The sequence below is a fragment of the Urocitellus parryii genome, chromosome 1 (assembly GCF_045843805.1).
Source record: "Urocitellus parryii isolate mUroPar1 chromosome 1, mUroPar1.hap1, whole genome shotgun sequence".
In the NCBI taxonomy this organism is placed as follows: Eukaryota; Metazoa; Chordata; class Mammalia; order Rodentia; family Sciuridae; genus Urocitellus; species Urocitellus parryii.
The window spans coordinates 139,792,064-139,811,526 of NC_135531.1; positions in this window are offsets into that span (position 1 = coordinate 139,792,064).

Here is a 19,463-nt window from a genome sequence, read left to right on the forward strand (position 1 = left end):
CCTCAGTGGAGTGGGTTCAGGTTTCATTCTAAGTATGAAGCATCAAATCAACCACCCTCTGTCTCTCCTGTTTGGAGAATGGTTTGGGTTGGGGGTCAAAGTGCCGTGAAGAAAACAGGGAAAGGTAGCTTGTTTTAAAGCGGCAGTGAAGAAATGTTTGAGAAATGTCTGGAAGGTGAGTATGGTGTCCAGGGATCCAAGAAAGAAAGTGTTTCAAAAGGGAAGAGGATCAAATAAATTAACGCTGCTAAGAGGTTTAGCAAAAAGAGGATTTACGGCTGACACCTGGAGGTCACTGGTGAGCTTGGTATGTTGTGTTTTCCCTGCAGTAGTGGAAAGAAAAGGGAGTGATTCCAAGAAAAAGTGGAAACAGAGGCAGAGAATTCAGACCTGGATGGAATTTTTCTCTAAAAAGGAAACATAGAAATGGGTGAGGGAGTTGTAGTGTGTGAACAAATGCTGATCTAATGGATGACATTTTTTATTTTCAAGAACAAGACACAGAAGCATAGGTAGAAAGTAGTAGAGTAATATAGAATTTCTGGCCATTCACTCTCACTATGAATGGAAACTTGAGTGGCTTCTCTGTGTGCTCCCTGAACTTCTCTCCACCCCAGAGAGGAGAAGAACTTCCCTGTGGATGAGGGACAAAATAAACTCCAAGGACCAGTCAGGCCACCTTGGCAAAGGTTTCCGAGGAATGTGTAAAGCAAGAAGTAGCAGAAACGCACTGCAGCAATGGCTCCCTTGTCCCTTTAGGATCCTCTGTGTCTCTCCCCTGAGCTTTCTTGGCCATGACACTTTTTTTCCCTCCCATCCTAGGTTTCTGCTCTGTGCTTTTGAATTTCACTCTCCAGAAAACCAGTTATCTGAGTTAGAATGCTTCGTTACATGTAGATAGAGTGGACAGTAAGAGAGGTATCAAAATAGTAAAAAACAAAGCAAAAACTCTAATTTAACTCTAATTGTTATATATATATATATATATATATATAAATGAATCAATAATTTCTGTTATTTTCCTCTAATATTTTTTCTTATGAACGATATAAGATCAGGTTGTGACCTTAGAAGAAAAACTGCTACCATAACAACAAATCATTTGTCTACTTTTAGTCTCCACCAGGGTTGAGTAACCTGCCACCTGTTCTTGTAGATGAAGTTTTATTGAAATGCAGCCAGGCTCATTTATTTTGACACCTGTTTTCCTTCTAAAATGACAGTGTTGAATAGTTGTGACAGTGTATGGCTGGAAAACCCTAAAATATTTACTCTCTAGCCCTTTTGCAATAAAAGTTTGCTCACCCCCTAGTCTGCACTAATATTCCCCAAAATGTGCTGTCAGTGACATTATTTCAATGGGATGCCGTGAGCACACAGATATGAAAAAGTTCAAATTAAATGAGGTTAAGCAAATTTGTTCACTGTCAGACTGTGCAGAGACTTTAATGCACCATTATGAATTATGAGTCCTTAAAGGGGTGATAGAATATGCTTTGCAGATTTAAGGATGAAATCATAGGAGAACAGGAAGGGAATTATGGTTCTGATTCCTAAAATATGTCCAAATCCTAGATTGAAGGACATCTCTTTTTTCTCTGGACATGTGATACCCAAAAAGGAAAAAATGCAGCAAGACTAGAAATATCACTTTATTAAGAGCTGCTCGAGTGTCAGTACCCCAATGTAGGGCTCTCTAAAAATGACCATGTTGAAATACAATGTACAACTTAAAGCCCAGAAAGGGCTTCCTTCTCAACCGCCCCCCCCCGCCATTATGTAAGTCTTGAAACATTACCACCTTAAACATAGAAGGGGCTTCCTTCTCTTCTGGCTTTATGTAAGTCTTGAACATTACCATCTTATGCAAGGGTTGTGGATAAAGGAAATAATTGGAGGTGACGGTTGGAGAGCAATTTCAGACCTGTAGAGCAGACCATTGTCTCTTTGGGTTTGGAGAGAATGGGAAGAAGAGAGAATAATCCAGCCATATTTGCACACTTAGAAAAGCAGCAGTCTCCAAATGAAAGCATGTGGGGGTGGTACTCTAATCCATATCTATGCTTTTAAAGTGCAGTGATAGAATCCAATTAAAATAGCCCAGTCAATATTCCAGTGTTCTGGCCAATCTTACGTACAACTCCTCCTCCTTTGCTGGTGATGAGGATAACTAAAGGCAGGGGCAAAAGTTCCCTGGCATGGTCACAGGATGCTATAGTGGGTTCTTTCTCTAGAATTCTGAACTTCTCCCTGGCTGCTCTGACTTAAACATCTGATGATTTTTCATAGAACTCACGAGCAGAACAACTTTTTTGGGAAACCTCCTGGGATATACTGGCCTAAACCAGTAGTCCTCAGTCTTTAGTGGGCATTAAGAATGGCATGGTAATTCTTAATCCTAGTTCATACCACTAGAGAGGTTCCATTTCAGTAAATTCAGGGGCGTTGTTCTACTAAACTCCCAAGTGGTCCCAAAGCAGGCAGCCCACTGGTCATACTTTGAGAAACAAGGGTCTTGACATTAGTTGGAGAAGCAAAAAGAATCCTAAAGCAAATGCATACATAGTTCTGCCCCACGCAACAGAGAGGCAGGGGTAAAACTCTAGGCTGGGATATAAGCTCCAGTCTTGTTCTGAAATCATGTTACAAGACTTCTTTGTAAAACTGATGCAGATAAGGAGTTGTCATGGGAGCTTCAACTCTATCTGTAACGTTTCATTTCTTAGGTTGGTTGGTGAGATCTTGAGTATTCATTATATTGTTTTGTGCTTCATTCATTTTCTTAGGTGTGAAGACTTAAATAATAAATATTTAACAATAATTTTAAAAAAGGAGTTGATTTAGACTTTTAGTTTGAAATTTTAACACTGAATTCTCAGGGACATGACTCACAAATCAGACCTAGGAAACTCGTGAGTGTTAAGGCTGACAGGGGCCCTTTGTATATCAGAATCCACAAGGGAAATGACAATTGGAGAATTTGGGGATCAGACCTAGCTTTCTGGGTTATCCAAATATGCTCTCTAGAAAGTGGCAGTTTCTCTGGTTTTGAAAATCACTGACATTAAGAGTGGTATAGATGAGGGCTGGGCTGGGGCTGTGGCTCAGTGGTGGAGCGCTTACCTAGCACATATGGGCCACTGGGTTGGATCCTCAGTACCACATAAATAAAGGTATTGTGTCCATCTACAACTAAAAAATGTTTTTTAAAATGGTGTAGATGACATTAGAGCTCTTGTATAGTTTGCTGTTTCACAAGACTTTCTAGAACAAATCAAGTGGAGTTGTCAGAAGAGAATGAGGTGACTTGGTAAGCAGTTATCTAACATAACTCATAAATAAGCACAAGCTAAATGGTAGAGATGTCACTAGTTCTAGGGTTCTAAATTTGAAATTTCTACAGATTCAAGTCCTCACCCCTTTGAGATTTTGAATCTGATGGGTTATTATTACTACTTTTTTATGACAATGCAAACTTAAAATTTTATTTCTGTAAAAATAATCTGTGTGTCCACTTGGGGGTGGTAAAGTATTTTTTTCAGTATCTCTAGGGAGTCTTCAGTATTTTTCTCTGCATGTATATTAGATAGGAATAAAAACTGTATCAAACAGATGCTTTGCAATTTCTTTTTCTTTGTAAATGACAGTTTCTTCTAGTGCATAAATAAATGCAATAGCAATTATGAACAACCATGTGCTACTTCCTTTTTTATTTTTTTCTGTAATGTCTGGAGAGTTTAAAACATATAAATTAAAATGATTTTATCAGCAGTAAATATGCTCAGAGTAGGTGGAGCCTGAATGACATTTGAGTTAATTCTGTAATGATGGCCCAATTATATTCAATTAAATTCAATTCAATAAGATGGTCTCTAGATGGTTTGAAAGTTTCTAGGTTATAAAGCTATGCTAATACTTGAATTATTTTACTTCCCTTAAACTATTTCAAGATTGTTACATTTTCCCCATAATAGCAGTAATTTCACAAATTATGCCAGTACTTAGTGGCTTAAAACTGCACATCTACATTATATTATAGTCTCTCTGGATCAAGAAGCAAACATAGCTTTGTAGAGCATGTTGGCTCAGGGTCTCTTGTGAGGTTCTCTAAGGTCCTCACAGGTGTTGCTGTCACCTGGGGCTTGACAGGGAAGGTTCTGCTGCCAAGCTCTCTGGTGGCGGATTTCTCCAGAGAGAGAAATTTCTTCCTCTGGGAGTGGAAGAGAAAGAGGGAAAAAATGCTCAGGAAAGAAGCCAGTCATTCTGTAATGAAATCTTGCAAGCAATTTCCCATCATTTCTGCTATATTCTATATGTTAGAAGCAAATTAACAAGTTCAGCTCACATTCTAGGAGAAGAGATTACGTGGGGACATGGATACCAAGACGTAGGGGTCATTGCAGGGGACCATGTTATAGGCTACTTAACACTGGTATAGATTTTACAGCTATATGATTTAAAATAAGTCCTCACTTGAGAAATGACTAAGGCAATGTTCATATCCATATTTCATATTCATAGTTCAACATTCAGCTTATCATATTTCTATGTTATGGGCCAAGTGTCTAGAATGCGTGTTGCACTGGTAGTCAGTTGTGTTAGTTTGCTTTTCAGTGCTGACATAATATCTGATAAAAATAAACTTGAAGGAGGAAAGTTTTTTTTTGGCTCATGGTCGAAGAGGGTTCAGCCCATGTCACTTGGTCCAGTTGCCATGGGCCTACAGTGGGGCACAACATGGTGGTGGAGCAAGCTGCTCACCTTATGGTGGCCAGGAAGGAGAGAGAGAAAGAAAAAAAGAAAAGAGGAGAGAAGTAGATAGGTTGATAGAGACAGAGAAAGATAAACAGGGCCAGGGACACCATAAAGCCTTCCCAGGCCCTCTCCCAGTGACCCAATTTCTCTGTGTAGGCCCTACTTCTTTAAAGTTTCCATCACCTCCCAATAATTCATTTAGTTATGAACCTTGGTAGATTAATCCACAGAGGAGACCAGAGTCCTAATAATCCAATCTTTTCCTCAAATCTCTGCCTTTGAAGAGCTTTTTTGAACTGAGGATCACAAGCCTTTGAGAACTCCTCCAATTCCAAACCACAACAGCAGTAGATTTGGGTCCCAGATCTTCCTCTGTATTGGCCAGTGACCTCAGGATCACTGTGTAAGTCCTGAATCTTGATTCCTGTTTCCACAAAGAGAGAGTTAGGTTGTTGTCTTTAAGAGCACTTGTAGACAGTAGGCCTGGATCCATCCCTCCACAGGCACCCACTGGGGCCCCGCCTGCAGCACAGGACCGCCCCTTCCCACCAGCAGACTACTGCAGGAGGTCAGGCCTAGCCCAGAACCACCCACACTGACTTGCATGGGACCCAGGTCCAGGGAAGGTCTGAGTTTGACCCCCCCCCACTCACCTGGGAGTCCAAGCCTAACCCACTTCCATCTTGAAACACTGCAGTCATCACCATAGCCCTCCCATGCAGTGGCCCCTACCTTTTTCATAACAGACAGGGCCTAGAAGCAGCTGTATCTCAGAGCAGGCATTCCAAAGAGAGTATGAGGCCCACCCTTTCAGCCCCATCTCTGTAAGACATTGCATCCAACTTGGGGCACCTCCACTATTGTCTTGAATTACTTCGGTATTGCTGCCACCACCTTTAGTTGCAGTAGCATACATTGAGGGACACCAGCAGGGTCTGGAAGCCCAACATCAAGGTGAGGTACAGGCAATCTGCATGGATACTAGAAGAACATAGGGTAGAAAGTGTAATATCCCAGATCCACACTACAAGAAAAGAAGAGAAGAAAGGGAAGAAAGTGCCCCAAATAAACCAAGATACTATAATAACAGAACCCATGGACAGTGAAGTTATTGAAATGTCAGAGAAGGAGTTCAGAAAGTTCATAATTAAAATGATCTGTGAATTAAAGAATGACCTAAATGAGCAAATACAGGTAAAAATTGATCACTCCAACAAAGAGACAAGAGAGCAAATACAGGTAGCAAAAGATTACTTCAAGAAAGAGAGACTCTGAAAAAAAAAAAAAACAACAGTCAGAAATCGTTGAAATGAAGGATACAGTAAACAAATAAAAAAACTCAATAGAAAGCATAACCAACAGACTAGATCACTTGGAAGAAAAAATGTCCAATAATGAAGTCAAAGTATATAATCTGGAAAATAAAGTTGATCACACAGTGAAGATAGTAAGAAACCATGAACAGAACATACCAGAATTATGAGACAGCATCAAATCTAAGAGTTATTGGGATAGAGGAAGGCATAGAGTTTCAAACTCAAGAAATACACAAACTCTTCAATGAGATAATATCAGAAAATTTCCCAAGCATGAAGAATGAATTGGAAAGCCAAATACAAGAGGTTTACAGGACACCAAATGAACAAAATTACAACAGATCTACACCAAGGCACATTATAATGAAAATGCCTCGCATACAGAATAAGGATAGAAACTTAAGAGCCACAAGAGAGAGGAATCAGATCACATATAGGGGGACACCAATTTGTATCTCAGTAGGAGATGGTGGAACAACATATACCAAGCTCTGAAATAAAATGGATGCCAACCAAGAATCTTATATCCAGCAAAACTAAGGTTTAGATTTGATGATGAAATAAAGACCTTCCACGATAAACAAAAGTTAAAAGAATTTACAACTAGAAAGCCTGCACTACAGAACATCCTCAGCAAAATATTCCAAGAGAGGAAATGAAAAACAATGATGAAAAATCAGCAGAGGGAGGGATTACACTAAAGGAAAATCTAATCAGAGGAGAAACCAAGTCACATTAAATACCAAAAATAAACAAAAATGCCTGGGAATACAAATCATGTCTCAATAATAACCTGAATGTTAATGGCCTAAACTCTCCAATGAAAAGACATAGATTAGCTTATTGTATTAAAAAAAAAGACCCAACAATATGCTGCCTTCAAGAGATTCATCTCATAGGAAAAGACATCCATAGACTGAAGGTTGGGAAAAATCATACCACTCACATGGACTGTGGAAGCAAGCAGGGGTTTCCATCCTCATATCAAATAAAGTAGATTTCAAGCTAAAGTCAATTGAAAGGGATAAAGAAAGACATACATACTGTTCAAGGGAACAAAATACCAACAAGACGTAAAAATTATAAATAAATATGCCCAAACAATGGAGTGTCTACATTCATCAAACAAACTCTTCTCAAGTTCAAGATTCAAATAGACCACAACACAATATTTTTTGGTGACTTTAACACACCTATTTTATCACTAGATAGATCTTCCAAACAAAAGCTGAACAAAGAAAGTATAGAACTCAATAATACAATCAATAACTTAGAATTAGCTGACATATATAGAGTATTCCATCCTTCAATGAGAGAATACACTTTCTTCTCAGCAGCACATGGATTCCTCTCTAAAACTGACCCTATGTTATGCCACAAAACAACTCTTAGCAAATATAAAAAAGTGGAGATACTACCCTGCATTCTATCACATCATAATGTAATGAAATTAGAAATCAATGATGAAATAAGAAATAAAAGCTACTCCAACACCCAGAGACGAAATAATGTTACTGGATGAACAATGGGTTGCAAAAGTCACCAAGGAGGAGATTAAAAAAAATTAGAGGTAAATAAGAACACATATAGAACATATAAAAATATCTGGGACACTATGAAAGCAGTTCTAAGAGGAAAGTTCATTGCATGGAGTTCATTCCTTAATAGAAGGAAAAGTCAACAAACAAATGACTTAAAATTACATCTCAAAGCCCTAGGAAAAGAAGAACAAATCTACACCAAAAGCAGTAGAAAATAGGAAATAATTAAAATCAGAGTTGAAATCAATGAAATTGAAACAAAAGAAACAACTGAAAAAACTGACAGGACAAAAAGTTGGTTCTCTGAATAAATAAATAAAATTGACAGACCCTTAGCCATGTAACAAAGACAAGGAGAGAGAAAACTCAAATTGCTAACATACGTGATGAAAAAGGAAATATCACAACAGACAATAGAGAAATACAGAAGATAATTAGAAATTATTTTAAAAACTTGTACTCCAATAAGATAGAAAATATTAAAGGCATCAACAAATTTCTAGAGTCATATGATTTGCCCAAATTGAATCAGGATGATATACACAATTTAAACAGATCAATTTCAAGTGACAAAATAGAAGATGTTATCAGAAGTCTACTAACCAAGAAAAACCCAAGACAGGATGGATATACAACCAAGTTCTACAAGACATTTAAAGAAGAACTAATACCAGTACTCTTCGATTTATTTCAGGAAATAGAAAAAGAGGCAGCACTTCCAAGCTCATTCTATGAGGCCAATATCACCCTGATTCCAAAACCAGGCAAAGACACATCAAAAAAAGAAAACTTCAGACCAATATCTCTAATGGACATAGGTGAAAAAATTCTCAATAAAGTTCTGGCAAATCGAATACAAAAAGATCATGCACCATGATCAAGTGAGATTCATCCCAGGGATGGAAGTTTGGTTCAACATAGAGAAATCAATACATGTAATTCATCACATCAATAAACTTAAAGATAAGAATCATATGATCATCTCAATAGTCACAGAAAAAGCATTTGACAAAATACAGCACTTCTTCATGTTCAAAACATTAGAAAAATTAGGGATAACAGGAACATATCTCACATCATAAAGGCTATCTACACTAAGACTCAGGCCAACATCATTCTAAATGGAGAAGAATTGAAGGCATTCCCTCTAGAAACTGGAACAAGACAGGGATGCCCTCTTTTACCACTTCTATTTAACATAGTTCTTGAAAAACTGGCCAGAGCAATTAGACAGATGAAAGAAATTAAAGGGATACACATAGGAAAAGAAGAACTCAAATTTGCACTATTTGCTGATAATATAATTCTATAACAAGAAGACCCAAAAAGTTCCACCAGAAAACTTCTAGAACTAGTAAATGAATTTAGCAATGTATCAGGATATAAAATAAACCACAATAAATCAAATGCATTTCTATGTATCAGTGACAAATCCTCAGAAAGGGAAATGAGGAAAACTACCCCATTTACAATAGCCTCAAAAAAATTAAAATACTTGGGAATCAACTTAATGAAAGAGGTGAAAGATCTATATAATGAAAATTACAGAACCCTAAAGAAAGAAATCAAAGATGACCTTAGAAGATGTAAATATCTACCTTGCTCTTGGATAGGCAGAATTAATATTATCAAAATGACCATACTACCAAAAGCACTATACAGATTTAATGCAACTCCAGTCAAAATCCCAATGACATTCCTCATAGAAATAGAAAAAACAATCATAAAATTTATCTGAAAAAATAAGATACCCAGAGTAGCTAAAGCAATCCTTAGCAGGAAGAATGAAGCAGGTGGCTATACCTGTGAATCACCACCTGTGAATCACTATACCAGAACTTAAACTATACTACAGAGAAATAGTAACAAAAACAGCATGTTATTGGCAGCAAAACAGACTGTTAGACCAATGATACAGAATAGAGGACACAGAGACTAACCTACAAAATTACAATTATCTTATATTACACAAAGATACCAAATACATGCATTGGAAAAAAAGATAACCTTTTCCACAAATGGTGCTGGGAAAACTGGAAATCCATATGCAACAAATGAAATTAAACCCCTATCTCTCACCATGCACAAAACTCAACTCAAAATGGATCAAGGACTTAGGAATAAAACTTGAGACCCCGTATCTAATAGAAGAAAATGTAGGCCCTAATCTCCATCATGTGGAATTAGGCCCCAATTCCTTAATAAGACTTCTTTGATGTAAGGATTAAAATCAAGAATCAATAAACGTGATGGATTCAAATTAAAATGTTTCTTGTCAGCAAAAGAAGCAATCTGTGAGGTGAATAGAGAGCCTACATCTTGGCAGCAAATCTTTACCCCTCACACATCAGATAGAGCACTAATTTCTAGGGTATGTAAAGAACTCAAAAAGCTAAGCAGCAGAAAAACAAATAACCCAATCAACAAATGGGCCAAGGACCTGAACAGACACTTCTCAGAAGATGATATATAATCAATCAACAAATATATGAAAAAATGTTCAGCATCGCCAGCAATTGCAAATTGCTAATGCGAATGCAAATGCAAAACAAAACTAATATTTCATCTCACTCCAGTCAGAATGGCAGCTATTATGAAGACAACAACAATAAGTGTTGGTGAGGATGTGGGGAGAAAGGTACACTCATAAACTGCTGGAGAGACTGAAAATTGGTGCAGTCAATATGGAAAGCAGTATGGAGATTTCTTGGAAAATTGGGAATGGAACCACCATTTGACCCAGCTATCCCACTCCTCAGTCTATACACAAAGGACATAAAAACAGCATACTACAGGGACACAGATACATCAATGTTTATAGCAGCACAATTCACAATAGCTAAACTCTGGAACCAACCTAGTTGTCCTTCAATAGATGAATGCATTAAAAGAAATGTAGCATTGGGCTGGGGATGTGGCTCAAGCGGTAGTGCACTCGCCTGGCATGCGTGCGGCCCGGGGTTCGATCCTCAGCACCACATACAAAGATGTTGTGTCTGCCGAAAACTAAAAAATAAATATTAAAATTCTCTCTCTCTCTCTCTCTCTCTCTCTCTCTCTCTGTCTTTTCTTTCTCTTAAAAAAAGAAATGTAGCATATATGTGTGTGTGTGTACATATATATATATATATATATGCAATGAAATATTACTCGGAAATAAAAGAGAAAAAAAAAACATGGCATTTGCAGGTAAATCCATAGAGTTAGAGAAGATAATGCTAAGAGAAGTTAGCCAATCCCCCCCTACCCCCCCCCAAAAAAAAAACAGTGTCAGTGGGCTTATTGGGAAGTAAATCCACCTTTAGTTGAGGAGTATCTATATTTTTAATTTAAAATAGATCTGATTTTTTAGGTGGACATTCATACCCTAAAGGTGAAAGGATGTTTCTAGAGATTGTGTCAGGGCTGAGGGGTGGAGAAGGAGCACTAGTCATACTATGTTTCATACAGATCCCACAGGGGGAAAAAAAAATCCCTGAAACTTCTAGAGAAAAATTTCCAGGACTATAGAAAATGCATGAGTCCTGGGTTGTTAATTTTATGTGTCAACTTGACTGTGCCACAGGGTACCCAGACATTTGTTCAGATATTATTCTGGGTATGCCTATGAAGCTATTCTTGAATGACAATAACATTTGAATCCCCTTGGATAGATAGAGTAAATAAAACAGATTGCTGTGGTTAATATGGATGGGCCTCATCTCATTAGATGAAGACTAGATTAGAACAGCAAGCCTGACGACAGGGAACTTCTCCCTTCTGACTGCTTGAGCTGCCATGCTGGTCTTATGCCCTGGGATCGGAAGTTCCACCATCAACTTCTCTAGTTCCCAGGCCACATTTGTATTGGAATTACAGTACCAGCTCTCTTGGGCTGTATGCTGCAGATCTTGAGACTTCTGAGTTTCCATCACTGTGTGGATAAATTCCTTATGATAAATTTCCTTCCTTCCTTCCTTCCTTCCTTCCTTCCTTCCTTCCTTCCTTCCTTCCTTCCTTCCTTCCTTCCTTTTTTCCTCCCTCCCTTCCTCCCTCCCTTCCTTCCTGTTCTGTTTCTCTGGAAAGCCATGCCTAATATAAATCCTGAAGAGACTTATAAGAGAAAAAATGGTCATGGCAGACTCCTAGGGGAAAGAAGAGGAGGGACAGGGGAATTTCACGTAAGCCACAACTTGTCTAGGCATCATATTCCAGGGACGGGCACTTCGTTAGACTTGGGAAGTTTCCATGCCTGCCGGGGGTCCCCCTGTGGCCATCCTCAACTCCTTCAGACACCAAAGATGAGGGGCCCCTTCACCAAACTTGAGTCAGGCTCTTTGGAGCCCTCATTTCATTTAAGTCTCTCTTTGGGTCTTTGGCTGGATGCATCCAATTTTAGTAGAGAAACCTAAGATAGTGTTGCTGAAAGCTCCGTCCTTGTCCCCAATGCCAATCCAATGATGAGGACACGGTTTTGAGAAAAAGGAAAAAGAAGGTTTATTATTTTGCTAGCAAAAGAGAAACACGGGGGACTCCTGTCCCAGAGGCTGTGATTCTGCCCGTCAGCAGAAACAGGGGGCTTTTAAAGAGGGATTCAGAGGCGACGTTCCATGTGTTCTCTGTTGGAGTTGTAATTCATTTGTTATTTTGGAAGACAGTCATTTCCAGAGGTCTTCTGGTGCCATCCCCAAAGTCTGGATGAGTTTGTTCCTATGGTGGGTGTGTACTCAGGGACAGATAACAGTCTAATTTGGGAAGAAAGGTAATCCTATTTCCCCTGAGATTAGGAGCAGGGAGAGAGGAAAAGAAAGAAACATGTCCATTTAAAAAATAAGATGCAGGGGCTGGGGATGTGGCTCAAGTGGTAGTGCACTCGCTTGGCATGCGTGAGGCATTGGGTTCTATTCTCAGCACCACATAAAAATAAAAATAAAGATATTAAAAAAATAATAAGATGCAGTGGCAGAGAAGCAAGGGCTATATTCAAAGAATAAACTGATTGATACCCAAATATCTTTCCCTCCATCCTTTATCTCATCAAGTTTCTCTCCTCATATATCTAACCAAATTCCCCTTAGTAATTTTCCAGTCTCTCCCTCAGCCTGTCGGCTATAAATCCTTGTGGCAATGGTTCACTTTATTCTTTGAATATAGCCCTTGCTACTTTGCCACTGCAACTTATTATTATTATTTTTTAAAGGGTACGTTTCTTTCTCTTCTTCTCCCCCTTCCCTTCCTAATCTCTCTTTCCTAATCTCCCTAATCTCAGGGGAAACAGGATTGCCTTTCCTCCTCATCCTAGGCTGAGTTACTTGTCCTTGAACACAAACCTACCATGGGAATAAAGTAATTTAGATTTGGGGATGGCACCAGAAGTTCTCAGAAATGACTTTCTCCCCATTTACCAGGTGAATTACAACCCCAGACAGAGAACAAATGGGATGTTGCCTTTGAATTACCTCTTTAAGCCTCTTTAAAAGCTCTCTTGTTTCTCTTGATGTGGAGAATTACAGCTTCTGGGACAGGAATCCCCGGTGCTTCTCCTGTGCTAGCAAAGCACTAAAACTTCCTTTTACTCCGACTCAAAACTGTGACCTCATTATTGGATTGGCATGGGGACAAGGGCCAGCTTTGGGGAACATCGTCACCTGTCTAGATCACTTTCAGAGTTGAGTTTAGTCTTTCTCCCTTATTCCCATCACGTTGAATACAGTATTCCTTGGCGTTTTAAAGAGTCCAGTATAATTTTGTTCTTTTATACCATTATGAGATGACGGCTCTGGGGAGTGAAAACTGTAGGGAACAGGTTAAGACTGAATTCTTAAATTTTCAATTTGAGGCAAAGTATGAGTTTTAGATTTTTTAAAAATCTCAGACTGAGTCTTCGTCTGCTTCTGGTTCATGCCTCATTACCTAGGCATATTTTTGTTTTTTGGTTTTTTTTGGTACCAGGGATGGAACCCAGGGGTACTTAACCACTGGGCCACATCCCCAGCTCTTTTTATATTTAGAGACAGGGTCTTGTTGAGTTGGGCTTAGGGCCTTGCTAATTTGCTGAGGTTGGCATTGAACTCATGATCCTCCTGCCTCAGCCCCCTGAGCCACTGGGATTACAGGCTTGGTCCACCATGCCCAGCCTAGGCATCTTTTAAAGCTACATATTTCTGCTGTACAGAATTGATATCTATGTTGAGGCTACAAACAAATTTTAAAGGCAATCAAATTAGAAAGAAAACTTGTTAATAAAATTTTCTTTGATGGGATTCAAAGATCGCTGTTATACATTGGAGGATTATGCTGTTCATTATGCCAATTATACAGGGTATAGGTGCTCTTTATTTGCTCAAAGGAGCCAGGCATGGAAGGAGCCATGATCTTGAGGCCTGAGAAGTCAGTCCTGATATCAACCTGCCACTCACTGTCTTATACTGGATCAGCCACCTTTCCTTTCCGTGCATTAGGCAGGAGGTGTTGATTTGTAGTAAAAATCTGGAGTTATAGTCTCAGAACCAACTGACTTAAATCCCATCTTCAGTACATATTAACTTCAGTGAATATAAACTGTGTGACCTTAGGAAACTCACTTAACTTTTCTGTTTCAGTGTAGTTTCTCCAATGTTGCAGAGGTCACAAAGGTGCCCATCTCTTAGGATAATTAGGAAGGTTAAAATAGATGCTGAATAAAAGCTTCTAGTACAGTAATTTGGAAATCTAAATATCTATTGCTGATATGCAAAAGGACCGCTAGGCTAGACAATTTTGAAGGCTTCTTTACTTTCTAAACTTCTGTACATTTCCTAAGTTATACAGGAGTTCCGAAGAAGCTGTAGGCCATGATGAATCAGGGCCAGAGAAAGGACAGATGATGGAAGGATGGGGGTCAATTCCCTTTTGGCCAGTGAAGCTTAATTCTGATAGAATCAGTAGATGAAGTAGACCAAGAACAAGGACTTATTTATTCTTCTCTGTGGTTTTATATCAAGCTCAGCGACTGCGACTTGGCATGTCTCTGGTATTTGCTGGGGTGAGATGGGGTGGAGTGAAAATGGTCTGCATACCAGTCATAAGCAGGTTCCAGATCAGGCTTGTTGCCTCTGAGTCCTGGCCCCTGCACTTACTGACTTGTGCAGGTGGTAACTTGAGTCACTTCAAGCCTCCGTTCTCTCATCTATAAAGTGGGAATGATTACAAAGCTGACTTGATAAAAAATGTAGAATGCATGGCCCCAAATCTGCCTCAGGGTAATTGCTCCGGGAATAGAGATATGCCACATAGATTTGACATTGAAGTTCAAAGACATGGTATACCGAAATCTCTCCCTCGATTGAAAGTAGTGTGCCAGTGAACAGCCCTGGGGCTTGCCTGTGTTTTCATTTCTGAATTTGGTATCTGTGCAAGAACAATCATGGGAGCTGCGTCCTTAACCCTCTGTCTTCTAATAATGAGAGCCAAATTTCAGGCACATATTTTCCAGATGACAGTAGACTGAAGGTCTTAAAAAACAATTAATGTGCTTAGCTGTTCATAGCAGCCTGTGCTTGTCGTTTTGTTGGTGACTCTACCATAATATTGATTAATCTTTTATGTAACAGAGAAGCACTCTTTAATATACATTCGTGCCTTCGTTACTAATGAAGTCCTAGCTCTTGGTGATGAAATCTTAGGCAGCTTGTTTATTTGTTAGAAATGAATGCGAAAAATGCCTGACAGATTTCCTAGGAGTGTTGAGCTCACTTGAATTTTGCATTTGAAGGCTGTCCCAGAGAGTAACATTGTCTAAAAGTGAATTGTGGCATAAAAATATATCTTCATGAAACAATATTCATTCCTGTTTGTCATTTTTTTGCAAACATTTATCTTAGTACTTCCTAAGTGTCAGCCACTGTCCTAAGAGTATTGCAAAGAGTGTATTAACTAATTTAAAATTCACAGAAACACCATCGTAGGTATTGTCATCTTCTCAATTTTGTAGGTGTGGAAATGGGGCTACAGAAAAGCTAGGTAATTTGGACAAAATCACACAGAGTTAATCATTGTCCCAGCCAGTATTAAACCTAGGCGTCTGGCTCTGTGTCCATATTCTTACCTGTTTTGATTGCTGTCTGTTCTGTATTAATGATTTAGTGGGGAAATGACAATATTTAGGGATGACATTAAATTGTGAGGCTATGCAGGTGATGTCAATGAAACAGACTTGTAGAGTCTGTGTAGAGTAATGCAGGGCCTAAACTTGGGGTCAGACACCTCTGGATTTCTAGCGCTGCCACTTACTAGTTGGTCTTTAGTCCTGATTCTTCACCTACTTCTAGTAAATATCATACATTCCAGCTTGTGTGTGCTCTAGCGTCATGGTGACTGCACTGTACTTTTCTAGACCCCTACCTATGGGATTGGCCATGTGATGTGCTCAGCCTGAGAAGCTATGCCCCAGGCAGCCACCAAGTCTCCTGTGAGTCATCATCTGTAAACTACCCTTACAGACTTACAGATATCTCAGTGAGATATCAGCACTTTCTGTTGTGTCTTTGAAGTTCCGTCTAATTTCCAAAATTAAAGCAAGGACAAGCCACATTCTCTTATCTGTAAGAGGAGAAGAATGATAGTCCTTGTTTATTGGTGAAGCTGTGAGGACTCAGCCTTAACATCACGAAGTAAACCTTTATCCAGTTCCGTTATTAAGGAATTGATAATAGTGTCAGGATCTACATTAAAATTTTCAATAGTTTCAAAGAAAATAATGAAATTATGATGATATCCTTTCTGTTGGGAAAATATTCCAATAAGCAAGTTCTAAAGTATGACATATATGTGTTTCTAAATTTGAGTCTGGATGTCATTTAATGATCTAAAGCAGGTAGGGAAGATAAAGGGGATGGATTGGATAAATAGGCACTCCATGTTTGCTTGCCTTGTTTTCCATAAGCTAGGATAATCTTAACCTTCTTTTAATGTTCTTACGGTACATTGGATTTATTAAAATAAGTCAACAGCCAATGAGAGAAGAATATGGAAAATGTACATCTTCTGTGATGAATCTTGTGATATTTAAAAACAGATCTATAGGGATGATAGCAAGTAAATCTATTGCTATTTTCGGAGCTGATTATTAATATTAGCATCTAAAAGTAATACTTTCACTCTAAGTTCTTTATAAAATGCTGATAAGCCTTTCATGACATCATTAGTCTGCTTTAACCTTCTTTATCTGGTATCTCTAGGTCAAAAATCTGGTCCATTGACTTTTTTTTTTTCTGATAAGTAAACCACAACCTAAAGTGTTCCACAATTATAATAGCTACTGAGCATTTATTCTAAAAACAAACCACACATATAACAGCAGGTTGGCAGCAAGCCAGCTTATTAATAGCTAGTGGGGTGCTGATAAGCCAACTCTGAGGGAAGAAAAGCCCCAAGAGTGCTTGCTAATTTCTGTGGTATAAATATTTCCTCTGTGACTGATTTCAACCTATCACTCATTTGACAGACTTGAAAAAATTCCTAAATATTTTAATAATAAGTTTTTTTTTCAGTCATTCCAAGCTAGTCACCAGTATTCCACAGAACAGCTGATACTTAACCATGCTGGATTTTTATGTTGGAATCATGGTACTTGTTAATTATCCTACAATGCCATTAAAACTCATCTATCAAAAGATTATGTAAGATTTCAAGCCACTTTCCAAAAGTGGTTAGAATAATTTGAGTCACCAACAACTTTGAAGAACTCATCAAAGGTGTAGACCTTCTCTTCAAGGGGAGAAAAGGACACATTAAGAATTTTGAATAAAATATCAATGTATTCTTTGGCTTCCTGTCATTTTTTCATGGGGGGTCCTGGTTAAAGTCTGTGCTATTTCTGCAAGTAGGAATAATTAATTTGGCAAGCAACATTGTGAATGTCATTACTTCAGTTGGCTAAGTTTGTAGATAACTGGAGAGCTCGAAAATCAGCGTCTCATTATAGAAGAGTTGGATTACCAGTGTTTTATTAATCATGTTCACTATCTTGTTTCTTCTGTCACTAGTCTAAAATTCAGAGACCAGAAGGAGTTCATGAAAAGATCATGAGGTCAATCATTAATAACATTAAACAAATAACCCAATCAATAAAAGGGCCTAGGACATGAGCAGACACTTCTCAGAAGAGGATATTCAATCAATCAACAAATATAGGAAAAAATGCTCATCATCTCTAGCAATCAGAGAAATGCAAATCAAAACTGCTCTAAGATATCATCTCACTCCAGTCAGAATGGCAGCTATTATGAAGACAAACAACAACAAGTGTTGGTGAGGATGTGGGGAAAAAGGTACACTCTTACATTGCTGGTGGGACTGCAAATTGGTGCAGCCAATATGGAAAGATTCCTTGGAAATCTGGGACCATTTGACCATTTGACCGAGCTGTCCCTCTCCTCTGTCTACACCCAAAGGACTTAAAACCACATACTACAGGGACACAGCCACATCAATGTTTATAGCAGCACAATTCACAATAGCTAAACTGTGATCTCTGAATTTTAGACTAGTGACAGAAGAAACAAGATAGTGAACATGATTAATAAAACACTGGTAATCCAGCTCTTCTATAATGAGATGCTGATTTTCGAGCTCTCCAGTTATCTACGAACTTAGCCAACTGAAGCAATGACGTTCACAATGTTGCTTGCCAAATTAATTCCTACTTGCAGAAATAGCACAGACTTTAACCAGGACCCACCCATGAAAAAAACCCACCCTAGAAAGCCTTCAGTGGATGAATGGATAAAAAAATGTGGCATATATACACAATGGAATTTTACTCAGCAATAAGAGAGAATAAAATCATGGCATTTTCAGGTAAATGGATGGTGTTGGAGAAGATAATGCTAAGTGAAGTTAGCAAATCCCAAAAAAACAAATGCTTGAATGTTTTCTCTGATATAAGGAGGCTGACTCATAGTAGGGTAGGGACAGGACGAGCATGGGAGGAATGGACAAACTCTAGATAGGGCAGAGGGGTGGGAGGAAAAGGCAGGTGGCAGGGGATTAGCAAGGATGGTTGAATGTGATAGACATCATTATCCAAAGTACATGTATGAAGACATGAATTGGGGTCAATATATTTTATATGCAAATAGAGGTATGAAAAATTGTTCTATATGTGTAATACGAATTGTGATGCATTCTGCTGTCATGTATTTAAAAAATAAAACCAATATAAAAATAACATTAAACAATTTTTTTAAAAAAGCATGTTTTTTACTTTCTTCTAATTTTGTGTAAAATGTTGTACAACTATGTTTTATGACCTGTCAATTTTCATTTGGAAGTATATGCTTCTTATATAGCTACATGTACACATATGTATGTATGTATGTATGTATGTATGTGGATAACTTTTTTTTTCCTTTTGAAACTGATTTTCTCCTGAATAGGTCAAACTAGCCTTGATTAAACTTTACAATACCCTGTCTAGGTCAGACCCCTTTTAAATGCAGTCCCAAGTACAGTATTTACTTCCTAGCACACTTCACAACTAGACTTAAATAACTGAGTAAGGCTTTCCAAAGTGATGATCTTGTCTATTCGATGTAAACTTCCAAGGCCAGAAGATTCAGAACCCATCATGATGCATTATTACCTGGTGGTCACTAAGTGAAGACTGTTGAATGAAAGAATTAATGAGCAAATGACAATTTCCCAGTGTAAATGTTTAAGAGGAAAAGGTGAGGAAAAAACAAGCAATAATACCCCCCCCCAATTTTAATCCAGCAACCAAATTACTAGCTTCAGCTTGAGTGTTATTTATTTTTCTATCCATGCCCTGATGGCACAGTCCTTTTAGTCTTGGTCATTGATGTTAAGGATAATGACCCTACTAGGTTCTTTC